The following is a 12,418-nucleotide window of genomic DNA, read 5'->3' on the forward strand; positions in this document are numbered from 1 at the left end:
TTACTCTCCTGCAAGCACTTTATGATTCAGTCAAGCCGAATTTCTTGCTCTTCTGTGCACACACAAAAAACTCCATTTTCCAACATTTGCCTTGATACAGGTTGTCCTTCCTGCCTAGAAAACAGCCTTTCCTCACCTCTGCCTCTTGGAATTCCTAGTTTGCTTAAAAGCTCATCTCAAAGCACCAGCTCCTACATTAAGCTATTTATGGCTATGTTGATCATATTCCTAATCTCTGAATACTTTCTTTTTTTGTAAAGAACGGAGAAAAGGACAAAAAGAGGACAAATTCTGAAAGGGATAGTGAAGATAAAGGCACAATTAAATACCAGTAATACAAATGTGTGAAACAATTTGATAGCAGAATGTATCAGAAAGAAGAAAACAGCACTATATTGTTTACAATAAACACATTTTAGTCATAAAATTCACATATAATTAAAAAGGAGGTGATAGAGATAGATACTTCTCTTCAGCAAAAATTAATAAAAAGAAGAGGTAACAATCATCATTTCACATAAGTCAGCACTAAAATGGGTATGGTTAAAAGAGATAAACAGTGAAAGTCACATTATGCTAAAATACATGATGGACTATTAAACAATATGAAATACACATGAAATAAATGGCATAGCATCTAAGTACTAAGCTAATTTAGTTATAGAGAAAAATACTCAATTTATAGTAGTTGAAACTAGATTTGACCCTTTCAAACCTAGACAAATTTAACAAAAATTTAAATAAGAAAGGATTTAAGATTCTGAAAAGAATTGTAGCTTTATGGTGATTACTGAATGTGAACAGGAAAAAAATCATAATTATTTCTTTATTATACATAACATCCTTGAAATAATTGTCCATGTGCTAAAGCAAAACTAGAAATATTTAACACTTTTTTACCAAAGCATAATAAAAATTAATATCAATGAACAGTATTTAAATAAAGTATTTTAAATTAGAGCCAAAATAATGTAATCCCAAGGAATTAGAGAATTCGAGGACAGATCATAGAAACAATAGGTACTGATTTCATCAATACAAATGGCCATGAAAACACATAAACTTTTGGAAAGAAGACAAAACAATACTGAGGTATATATCTCTAAACACTATCAATAATAACAAAAACCACCCATCAATGCAAAAAAAGAGACACTTTTAAAAATTCATCACAAAAACAAATACTGAAAATGCTAGGAAGACAAAATTGAAAGCAAAACATAAGCTGTTTTAAAAAATAATATGCTTGATAAATTGATAACTAATCTGATTTTTAAAAGAAAAGAAAATTAAATAGTTGTTAAAATGCAAAAGGAGGATGTACAATAATTGAAGAAGTAAGGAATTATTAAAAAAAACTATGTTGTCCAACTACATGCCAATAAAACTAGAAGCTTAAATGAATTGGATGAATATTTACATATAATTATATTTATACACAGTATTTATATATAATTATATATTATATATAATTATATATTAATATATAATTATAATTATATTTATATATAATATTTATATATAAAATACACAGACAGCAGAAGAAATGAGGATGACAAAGAAGTTAGTTGTCATAAAGAAATTCCAGTAGGAAAAAATACCCAGAACTAACTGTATTTCCAAATGAATTCTATCATAGATTTAAAAAAATGGCAATTAGCTCAAAGTTTATACAACTATTTGCAAAAATAAGAAAAGAAGGGTTCCCACCAAATTGCTTCTGTGAAACAAATATGATCTTGGGAATTAACACAGAGAGAGATAAAACAGATAAAAAAACAGTAGTTCATTGTCCCCACTAAATATGAACTAAAAATATTGAATAATGTATATGTAATATATTGAAAATATTGTTCATGATGATCACATACCATTAGTAAACTATTAACATAATAGATCATATACATAACAAGAATAAGAAAAACAAAATTATTAGACCAATAGTTACAAGAAAAATTGCTATAAAATATGTATATTAGAAGTCCTCTCTGCCTGGTGGGCCAGGTATGTTAGATTTCATTCTTCTTTGGGGTCCTTGATACCTTTAAGGGAATTTGAGGTATTTAGACTTTCTTTCAACCCCCACCAATGGTGTTCCCCCTGCACTCAGATCCATATCACTACAAATAGTCAAATTTAACTTTTACACAGAAATGTTGACTTTAGTTAATTGACTCCTTCAGCATGTAGGAGGGATAATCTACCAGTCTTTGGGGGAAGAGAAAAGGGTTAGGTTCATAGCCTAGATTGGTTTCTATAGAGCCCAATACCAGTTCTAAGTCCAAAATGCCCCTTAGACTCTAGTTCTAGGCACCCTGGCTTCTCAGAGTTTTTATGCCAAGGTTGGCTTACTCCACTCCCCCACCTTGGACTGGAGTGGGCAAAAAAGCAGGACAGTGTTTAGTTCAGTTCATGGCAACTAAGCTGAGAGTAGATCATCAAAAAGAACAGAAAAGAGTCAGCTGCAAAAAGAGGGAATGAAATACAGCCAAATCAAAGGAGACCCCTCCCACTTACATGGTATGAGACTTTAGTGAGTACCACAAACCAAGAATGCTCAAAAGACTCCTCAAAGACATCTCCATGATAGGACTGGATATGTCCAGAGAGTATCAGATTACAAATGAAAAAGGGAACCTTTTCTTAAAATAGTCAATAATATCTAACTAAAACTAAAGTAATTAGATATCATGTCAATAAGCTAGAGGTCTTTCCAATAAGATTATGAATGAAATATAGTTGTTTATTATCACAAGTATTATTTGATATTATAATAGGAGTGTTAGGACAAAATTAATGTACCCAGGATAAGAGAAGTGGTTAAATAAGAGAAATGCTAACTCCTATGAAAAAAGAATAAAAAGAAATTTAGGGAGTAAATGGTAAAACACTCATTTTTGATGGATAGTATACTGACAGAGAAACCTATCAATAGAAAAAGAAATCCACCCAAAAATTTCTATAGAATGTAAAAATTATTTAATCTTCTAAATTTACTAATAATATGATTTCAGTAATGATTATTATTCATATTGATATTTTCTTTATAAATTTCTACACAACAGATACAGAAGTTAAGAATTAATGGAAATACTAAGAAATTGTCTTCCAATAAATAAATAAAAGAGCTTTCATCAGTCAATCAACTAGTATTTATTAAGCACCCACCATGTGTCAGATATTACCTTAGGTGCTGAGGATGGATGCAAGAGAAAAATGAAACAGTATCTGATCTTAATGAATTTAAATTCCATCAACATGGATCACTTGGTCACCTCATCTTCCAGTATTTTAATGAATATATACTAAAGAAAACCATGAAAATAATTTTATACCATGTGTCAACATTTGCTGCAGAAAAGAAGAAGCAAAGACATTCTACAAAGAATGTGACAAGATCCTATAAATCAAAGTTTCTTAACCAGATACCTGAGAACTTGTTTTCTCACTGTTATGATAATTATTGCAATGAAATTATTAATTTTAATTTAAACTCCTACTTATTTTATGCATTATTCTGAGAAGTCCATAAAATTCATCAGACTTTCAAGGGGATCTGTGACACAAAACAGGTCAAGAACCTGCTCTATTCTCAATAAACACCTTAATGCTCAATGGCTTCTAAGGAAAGATAGACATAGGTTAAGATAAGGAAAATGTTAGCAAATACAGTTTGAGATTAAGAATCTAAAGATGTCAAAAAGCTTGTAAGTTATCCAGAAAACTCATTCCTTTATATCATCAATACATTCTTTAAAAAAGGAGGAGGTTGAGGACACTGAACATGACAAGCACTGAATAGTATCACAGAAAATGAAATCTTAACAGAAAGAAAATTGGTAACTGAAGAGGGAATCATCTGTTAATTAGGTATGTATTACAAAACAGGCATGAAATTAGAATTCAAGAATAAATATGAGAAGGAAAAACTAAAGGATTACAGAAAGTCCAGTCAGTCCTGTTTAGACAATCTCCTGACAAAATGGAAACTAGATAAAAGTAAAGACAAGGACTTTTGTTATCATTTTTAGTTAAGTTTAAATCAATGCAATAAATCAATGCAAAATTATTCCTGGAACAAGAAGGTTAAAACAGCTTTGAAACTGCTTCAATCACTTCTTGTCAAAGAGAAATGGTAGCCAAGGGCAGCACTTTGTGTAGTGTAAAGCCTCACTTGAAAAACATTAAATAAGACAATGAAGGATAGGAATTTTTTTTAAAGTATCTCTTTATAAAACAGTAAAAAACAATGGAAGGAGAAATGAATCAGAAGTCTATCATAAGACTCAAGACAAATCATTTCAAAGGTCTTTAGAAATGAAATTGGAAGAAAAACAGATAAACTCAAAATGAAACAGATATGACATATTTTGTTTAGCAGAACAACCTGACTATGCATTGATACACACATACACACACACACACACACACACACACACACACACACACACACACACACACATATATATATATATATATGTTGCCTATCATTCATATGCATTCATGCATTTTTGTCTTGCTAGAATATAAGTTTGCAATCTAATGAGGGAGAATGTGAAAGTAAGTACAAATAAAATCTATACAGAATAATTTTGAGATTAGCTATAATTTCAATGGGAAATTAATAGCATTATGTGTTGAGTCCCTTCCAGACTCCCTTATCTTTTTTTCCAGAAGAGTGATGAAGGAGCAGGAGACAAGAAAGAAAAGTTTTCCCTTTGTACACCAAGGTCTCCATTTATTTATCAAAATACAAGTCCTTAAATATCCTCCCCAGTCCCTAATCCACTCCCACTCTCATGACACTTAGTAAAATGACATTCTTGTGCTCAAGGGCACCAGGTAATGAAGATTTACAGTATTCTCACACACAACAGTCCCTAATATATACCCCTTCTTGTCTTTTTTTGAAATAAAATTATTACATAATGAATGTCATATATGTTGTAAACAAAAGTACAAAAACAGTGTATATATATATAATCAATTAAACAATAATAAAAACTAATATTCCCAAATTCCTTGAAATACATTTTATCCCCAACTTACAAAGATTACAAAGTTTTTTTCTTTTGTCATCAAAAAGCCTTTCAAAGCAATCAAATTCAAAACCCAAACTAAAAAAAGTAACATTTATCTTTACCTAACTATTTCAGAGTTTAGACACTAACACAAAAACAGCAAACAATTCTCTTGTATCACATTTACCAAGCTGAGACTGATAACCTGGCCAGTATCAGTTCTCAAAATATAGAAACATTTTACCACCTCTCCAGGCCAGTAGAAAGATATAAAATGTCCTATAGATTTTTAAATGCACATATATACACAGATAACCAATTAAGACCAGTCAACAGAAATATAAGCCATTAGGCACAGTCTTCATTCGAAAGACAAAAATCTAAATTTCCCTGTCCCACAAAAAAGTCTTCTTCTCCTTTTCTTTTAACTAATTGAACCACAAAGCTTCCCAATCAATAGCCTATTGCTCAACCCACCCCCCCTCCTCCCCAAACCAGGAAAAAGGCATGGGGATCCCTTGATTTCTAGAATAAGTTTTTGGAGACATAGGCTTGAGTTTCAAAGTTCCAAAAAGGAAGATTTCCCTTCTCCCTCTGCTTCCCTCTGTAGAAGGTGGGGGCAACAAAGAATGAGAGAAAACATTTGAAATTACTTGAATTGTTGACAATAGTACAATTTTTCTAAACAGTAGTCAACACCATTACAAACTGTCCCATAGCATGTGACATATTTGCTCTCAACACGGGAAGTGCAGTTAGTGTTCAATTCATAGCCCTCTGGTGCTGGAGCAACTGTCCAGTTGCCCCCGGCTGTAGGCTGGAAAGTGAAACTCATTGTGGGTTCTGGAGTGAAATTTGTCTCAGAGTCTGCATCAGTGACAAGAAGTCTCTGAAGCTGACTATAGATTCAGGGGTTTGGGTCACGCTTAAGGGACATAGTGCAATCAGGCTGCAGAGACTCCACTTTCTGCTGATTCCTCAATGATAAATATTTATCTGTCTTCTCACTTTCACTTTACTCCTCTGTTCCAACTTAAAATCGGCCCCCTGGTAACAAATCAATCTGTTGCTTTCTCTGAAGTCCTCTGCTCCAGGATGTTGCCTGGTTCCTCTTGCTTGTATCTGCTGGTCCTTAACCCAGACTTCACTCAGATAACTTCACTTTCATGTTCCTGGACGCCATGTATTGAGTCCCTTCTGGATTCCCTTATCTTTCCCCAGGAGAATGTGGAAAGGGCTGGAGACAAAGAAGACAAGTTCTCCCTTTGTACACCAAGGTCTCCATATATTTATCAAAATACAAGTGCTTAAATATCCTCCCCAGTCCCTAATCCACTCCCACTCTCATGGCACTTAGTAAAACAATGTTGCTCAAGGGCACCAGGTGATGAAGATTTACAGTATTCCCACACACAACAGTCTCGAACAATTATGGACATACAGAAAAACTTTGTGTAGAAAATAGAATTTTAACTTGGCAACCCAGAAGCAGATATGAAGAGGGATAACATTCAAGGTATGAGCCAGTGAAAATGAATTGAGATATGAAAAGTCTTGTGAGAAGAAGTCTAAGTAGACTACTGTCACAACAACATACAGTATGTGAAGAAATATAAGCAAGCTATAAATGTGGGAAAGGGCCAGGTTACAGAAAAACTTTAAAAGCCAAACATTTTCTATTTGATACTGAGGCAATATTGTATTTGCTCTTGGATTTAGATACATAATACTTACTAGATTTAGGAAAGGCACACTTATTCCTAAACTTTCTAGAGTTTTTTTAATTAAAACTGGTGCCAGACTCATCCAACTATTCTGGAGAGTAATTTGGAACTATACTCAAAGGACAATAAAACTATACATACCCTTTGACCCAGCAATATTATTACTAGGTCTGTATACTAAGGAGACCATAAAAACGCGAAAAGTCCCACATGTACAAAAAATATTTAAAGCAGCTCTTTTTATAGTGGCAAAGAATTGGAAATTGAAGGAATGCCCATCAATTGGGGAATGGCTGAACAATTTATGGCATATGAAGGTTATGAAGTACTATTGTTCTATAAGAAATCATGAATGGCCAGACTTTAGAAAAACATGGAAAGACTTGCATAAAATGATGCTGAGTGAAGTGAGCAGAACCAAGAGAACATTGTACACATTAACGACATTGTAAGACGATCGACTATGATGGACACAGATCCTCTCAACAATTCAATGATCAAGCACAATACTGAGAGACCTGTTATAGAAAATGCCATCCCCATCTGGAGAAAGAACTATGCGTTCTCTTTTTAAAACTTCTTTTATGTTTTTTCTTTCTTTTCCATGGGTTTCCCCTCTTGTTCTAATTCCTCTTTCACAACATGACTAATATGGAAAAATGTTAAGCATGATTGTACATACACAACTTTTATCAGATTGTCACCATGGGGAGGGGTAAAGGAAGGGAAGGAGGTATGAAAACATGGAACTCAAATGTGAAAAATGGATGAATGAGGGGTGGCTAGGTGGCACAGTGGATAAAGTACCAGCCCTGGAGTCAGGAGTACCTGAGTTCAAATCCGGCTTCAGACACTTAATAATTACCTAGCTGTGTGGCCTTGGGCAAGCCACTTAACCCCATTTGCCTTGCAAAAAAAATGGATGAATGGTAAAAAGCTATCTTTGCATACAATTAGAAAAATAAAAGAAAATAATAAAGAAAAAACTGGTGCCAGGTTTTATCAAAGATCTTTTCAGTGTGTATTGATATATTCATAAAGATTTTATAAAGTATTAGGTCCACTTAATTTAGATTCACTTCCACCTCTTGGAAACCTTCTGGTTTCCTACAATATTAAACTTGTGTCACTTTGGCAAACACTTTTCCTTTTTACCAGCTACTAGTGCATCCCCCTCCAAGTTAAAATCATATTTGCTTTCTATGTATCTTGCAAGTAACTTGATTTTATGTGTATATATATGTGTGTGTGTGTGTGTGTGTGTGTGTGTGTGTGTGTGTGTGTGTGTGTATGTATATATTTATCCATGTTATTTTCTGTGGAGCTCCTTGAGGGCAAGGAACTTGCTTTTGTGTTTATATTCCAAGGCCTAATAATAGGGTCTATACATAGCAATAATAACTATTTGTTGATTGTAACACTGAGTCAAATTTTTAAAAAAAGCCATTCCCCAATTGACAAATGGTCAAAGGATATGCAAAGGGAATTTACAAATGAGGAAATCAAAACAATCCATAGTCATATGAAAAATTGCTCTAAATAATTACTTATCAGAGAAATGCAAATTAAATCTTTTCTGACATACCACCTCACACCTCTCGGACTGGCCAATATGACTAGAACAGATAATGATCATTGTTGGAAGGGTTGTGGGGAAATCTGGGACCCTATTACATTGTTGGTAGAGCTGTAGACTCATCCAACCTTTCTGGAGAGAAATTTGGAACTATGCCCAAAGGGCAACAAAAATGAGCATACCTTTTGACCCAGCAATACCACTACTGGGTCTATACCCTGAAGAGATGATGAAAAAGGGTAAAAACATCACTTGTACAAAAATATTCATAGTGGCCCTGTTTGTGATGAATTGGAAATCAAGTAAATGTCCTTCAGTTGAGGATTGGCTTAGCAAACTGTGGTATATGTATGTCATGGAACACTATTGTTCTATTAGAAACCAGGAGGGATGGGATTTCAGGGAAACCTGGAGGGATTTCCATGAACTGATGCTGAGTGAGATGAGCAGAACCAGAAAAACATTGTACACTTTAACAACAACATGGAGGCCATGATCAACCTTGATGGACTTGCTCATTCTATCGGTGCAGCAATCAGTGACAATTTGGGCTGCCTGCAATGTAGAATACCATCTGTATCCAGAGAAAGATCTGTGGAGTTTGAACAAAGACCAAGGACTATTACCTTTAATTTATTAAAAAAAAAACCTGATATCTTATTATCTGATCTTGCTATCTCTTATACTTTATGTGTCTTACTTAAGGATATAGTTTCTCTCTCATCACATTCAATTTGGATCAATGTATACCATGGAAGCAATGTAAAGACTAGCAAATTGCCTTCTGTGGGGGGTGGGGGAGGGAATTAAGATTGGGGGGGAAATTGTAGAACTCAAAATAAATAAAATCTTTTTAAAAATGTTTGTTTACATATAATTCAGAAAATAAAATAAAAGTTAAACGTAAAAAATCTAGTTTTCTTTCTTTTCCCTGTAACCCTTTAGTATCAGCACCCACAGCTAAGACAGTGCAAATCTACTAATGACTGCTAGAACACCAGATTTATTTTCCTAAATCCTTACTTTTGTGGAGGCTCTGTGGTTTCTGAGATGTGCACTTAAGGGGAGAAAAGTACATTGTTGAACCTAATCTTCATTCAGAAGAAGATGGGTGTCTTAATGCAGACACAAAATCTTTACTGTAGTCTTTCACAGTATAGGTTCTTCTGTTTGCTCATTATAGTAGACGCTTCACAATTTTGTTAAGATCTTAATCCCTCAATCAGTGAGACCTGTGGGATAATTTGCAGTCCTGACACGTTTAGAATACATAAAGGAAGCAACAGTGATCTGGAAACTCTAATTTTCTGGTAATACATGGGAATTCATCTAGATTGCTTTGTGGCAGTAGTTCAATCCCAGGTAAACAACCTTAATGTTGATGTTCAGTTGCTATGCAGAACCTCTTCTGTTCAGTGAAACAATAGTGACATACATATTCAACCTATTACAATGGAAAGAGTACTGGATCTACAGTCAAAAGACCAATGATGTAATCTGATTCTGTCATTTGCAATGTGTGACCTTGGACAAGTCACTTATACTTTCTGGATCTGTTTCCTCATTTGAAATATGACAGGGTTGGATTAGATTATCTTTTAGCTCTAAATCAATGAGCCTATGAATCTTTACCCTTGAAAGGGTGGGAAAGGGTAGGTACAATTATTTTTACTTTATAGTTAGTATTGAGACAGAGAAAAGTGATCCTGTTAGATAGCACCACAGTGGGAGCCTAAAGCCAAAGGGAGCAAAAATAAAATACAAGAAACACTGTCAAGAAATCAACAGAAATTTTAATTATCAATAAGCAGTTATTAAGAACCACCTATGTTTCAGGCATTTTGCTAGTTACTAGGAGTATGAAGATAAAATGAAAGAGTTTGATTCTTGGAGAGTTTAGAATAAGAATTAAAAGAATAAGAATTAAACTACAAAGTCCCTTTCTGTTTGGATGCCTTCAAGATGAATGAACAGTGCCCTTGATTAACTATATCCAATAGAGAATCATTCCAGGTATCCATTGCTTTAAATAATTAATGAAGTTAATTTAAGGGGTATCTAGGCGGTACAGTGAATAGAGCATTAGATTTGAAGTAAGTATTGGAGTCCAGGTCAGACTCTTACTAGCTGTGTGATTATAAGCAAGTCTCTTAACTCTCTCTGTTTCCTCTTCTGTAAAATGGAGATAATAAGGGCACCTGCTTGCTAGGGTTATTGTAAAGGTAAAAATGATATAGCATTTTAAAAGTACTTTGCATACCTAAAATCACTATCTATTAATATACTAATATTATTATCATCAGAATTATTATTAACAACATGGTGTAGTGTATAATTAAAAAGCTCTGCAGTAGAGCTCAAGATGGGGTTCTAGTTCTGGTTTTGGCATTAAAAATTTGGAGGAATATGGAACCTAGACTCTCCAAAGACAAGTTAGAAGGTTGGCAGGAAAGATCTGTTGCACTTGGGTGAGAGTTCAATACAGTTGAATACAAGTTCAATACAAGCATCATCAGGGAAGACCCAATCCTAGCAATTCAGGAGCAGAACTAGAGGCAGAAGCCTAAAGAGAGTTGGAGATGAGACCACTGGTCAGAAGGAGATTACAGGGGTCTCTTTACTATCATTGAGGCAGGACTCTGTGTCTTTGTTCATTCTGAGATGAGGGTCACAGTCCTGGGTGGCAGTCCAAGGGCCAGGAGGAGCTCTAGCACAACAGAGCTTGCAGCAGCAGGGGAATGGGAACCCTCTTCACTGTTCCAGGGAAGAAAAAAATACTTAACTTCTCTCCTAGGCTGTACTCTGGTCTGTGAGTAAATATAAATGTCTTTTCTTAGTTTATACCACCTTGGAAGAACTGAAAACCTACAGGTCCCTAGAAATATCTCTGAAAACTGCACAAAGTCCCCAAAGTTTGGAACAGGGTGCCCTCTAGCCTGGAAGGAGAGTGCTACTATAACAGAATTAAAAGTCAAATAACAGACTGGGAACATGAGCAAAAAAAAAATTCTCTCCAAAAGAAAAATTCTTACCATCTTACAATGATGACAAGGAAGATAACAAAGTCAAAGTTCCTACATCCCAAGCCTCCAAGAAAAATATGAATTGGTCTCAGGCCATGGAAGAGTCAAAAAGAATTTTGAAAATCAAGTAGGAGAGGTAGAAGAAAAATTGGAAGGAGAAATAAAAGCTATGCAAGACAATCACAAAAAGTGAGTCAAACAGCTTGGTAAAGAAGACACAAAAAGATACCAAAGAAAATATCACCTTTAAAAAACAGACTAATTTTTAAAAAGCACAAAAAACCATTGAGAAGAATACCTTTAAAAAGCAGAATTGGCCAAATAGAAAAGGAGGTACAAAAGTTCTATCAAAGAAAATAATTCCTTAAAAATTAAAATTGATCTTCACCACCCAGAACCAACATGAGTTGCGTGCGAACCAAGACCATGAAGAAGGCGGCATGAGTCATCATCAAAAAGTACTACACTCACCTGGGCAACGACTTCCACACCAACAAGTGCGTGTGCAAGGAGATCACCACCATCCCCAGCAAGAAGCTCCGCAACAAGATCGTGGGATATGTTACTCATCTGATGAAGTGGATCTAGAGAGGCCCTGTGAGAGGTATGTCTATCAAATTGCAGGAAGAAGAAAGAGAAAGAAGAGATATATGTGCCTGAAGTCTCTGCTTTGGATTAGGAGATAATTGAAGTGGACCCTGATACCAAAGAAATGTTGAAACTCCTGGACTTCAGCAGTTTGTCTAACCTGCAAGTTACCCAGCCCATGGTTGGTATGAACTTCAAAACTCCAAGAGGAGCTGTTTAATATTTACTTTTGCTTTTCCCATAAACTTGGGAACCCCCTAAAAAATTAAAATTGAGAAAATGGAAACAACAACAAAAACAGTTCTTGGTTGTCTCTGGTCACCAAGGGTCCATTGACTTCTATTATTGACAACAGCTAACCTTGTCAATAAATAGGTTATGTTTGGAACTTTGTGCCACAGATTAATTTGTTACATTGTGGGAATTTCATAGAATCATAGATTTAGAGCTGTAAGGAATTATGTTGATCATCTCTTCTCTTGTTTT

The 12,418-nt window shown here is 34.6% G+C and overlaps 1 pseudogene; it reads left to right on the plus strand.

Moving 5' to 3' along the window:
* The first annotated feature begins 11,746 nt into the window (after window positions 1–11,746).
* On the plus strand, window positions 11,747–12,152 carry LOC141520752 (small ribosomal subunit protein eS17-like; annotated as a pseudogene).
* Window positions 12,153–12,418: the final 266 nt, after the last annotated feature.

The sequence above is a fragment of the Macrotis lagotis genome, chromosome 1, assembly GCF_037893015.1.
Source record: "Macrotis lagotis isolate mMagLag1 chromosome 1, bilby.v1.9.chrom.fasta, whole genome shotgun sequence".
In the NCBI taxonomy this organism is placed as follows: Eukaryota; Metazoa; Chordata; class Mammalia; order Peramelemorphia; family Peramelidae; genus Macrotis; species Macrotis lagotis.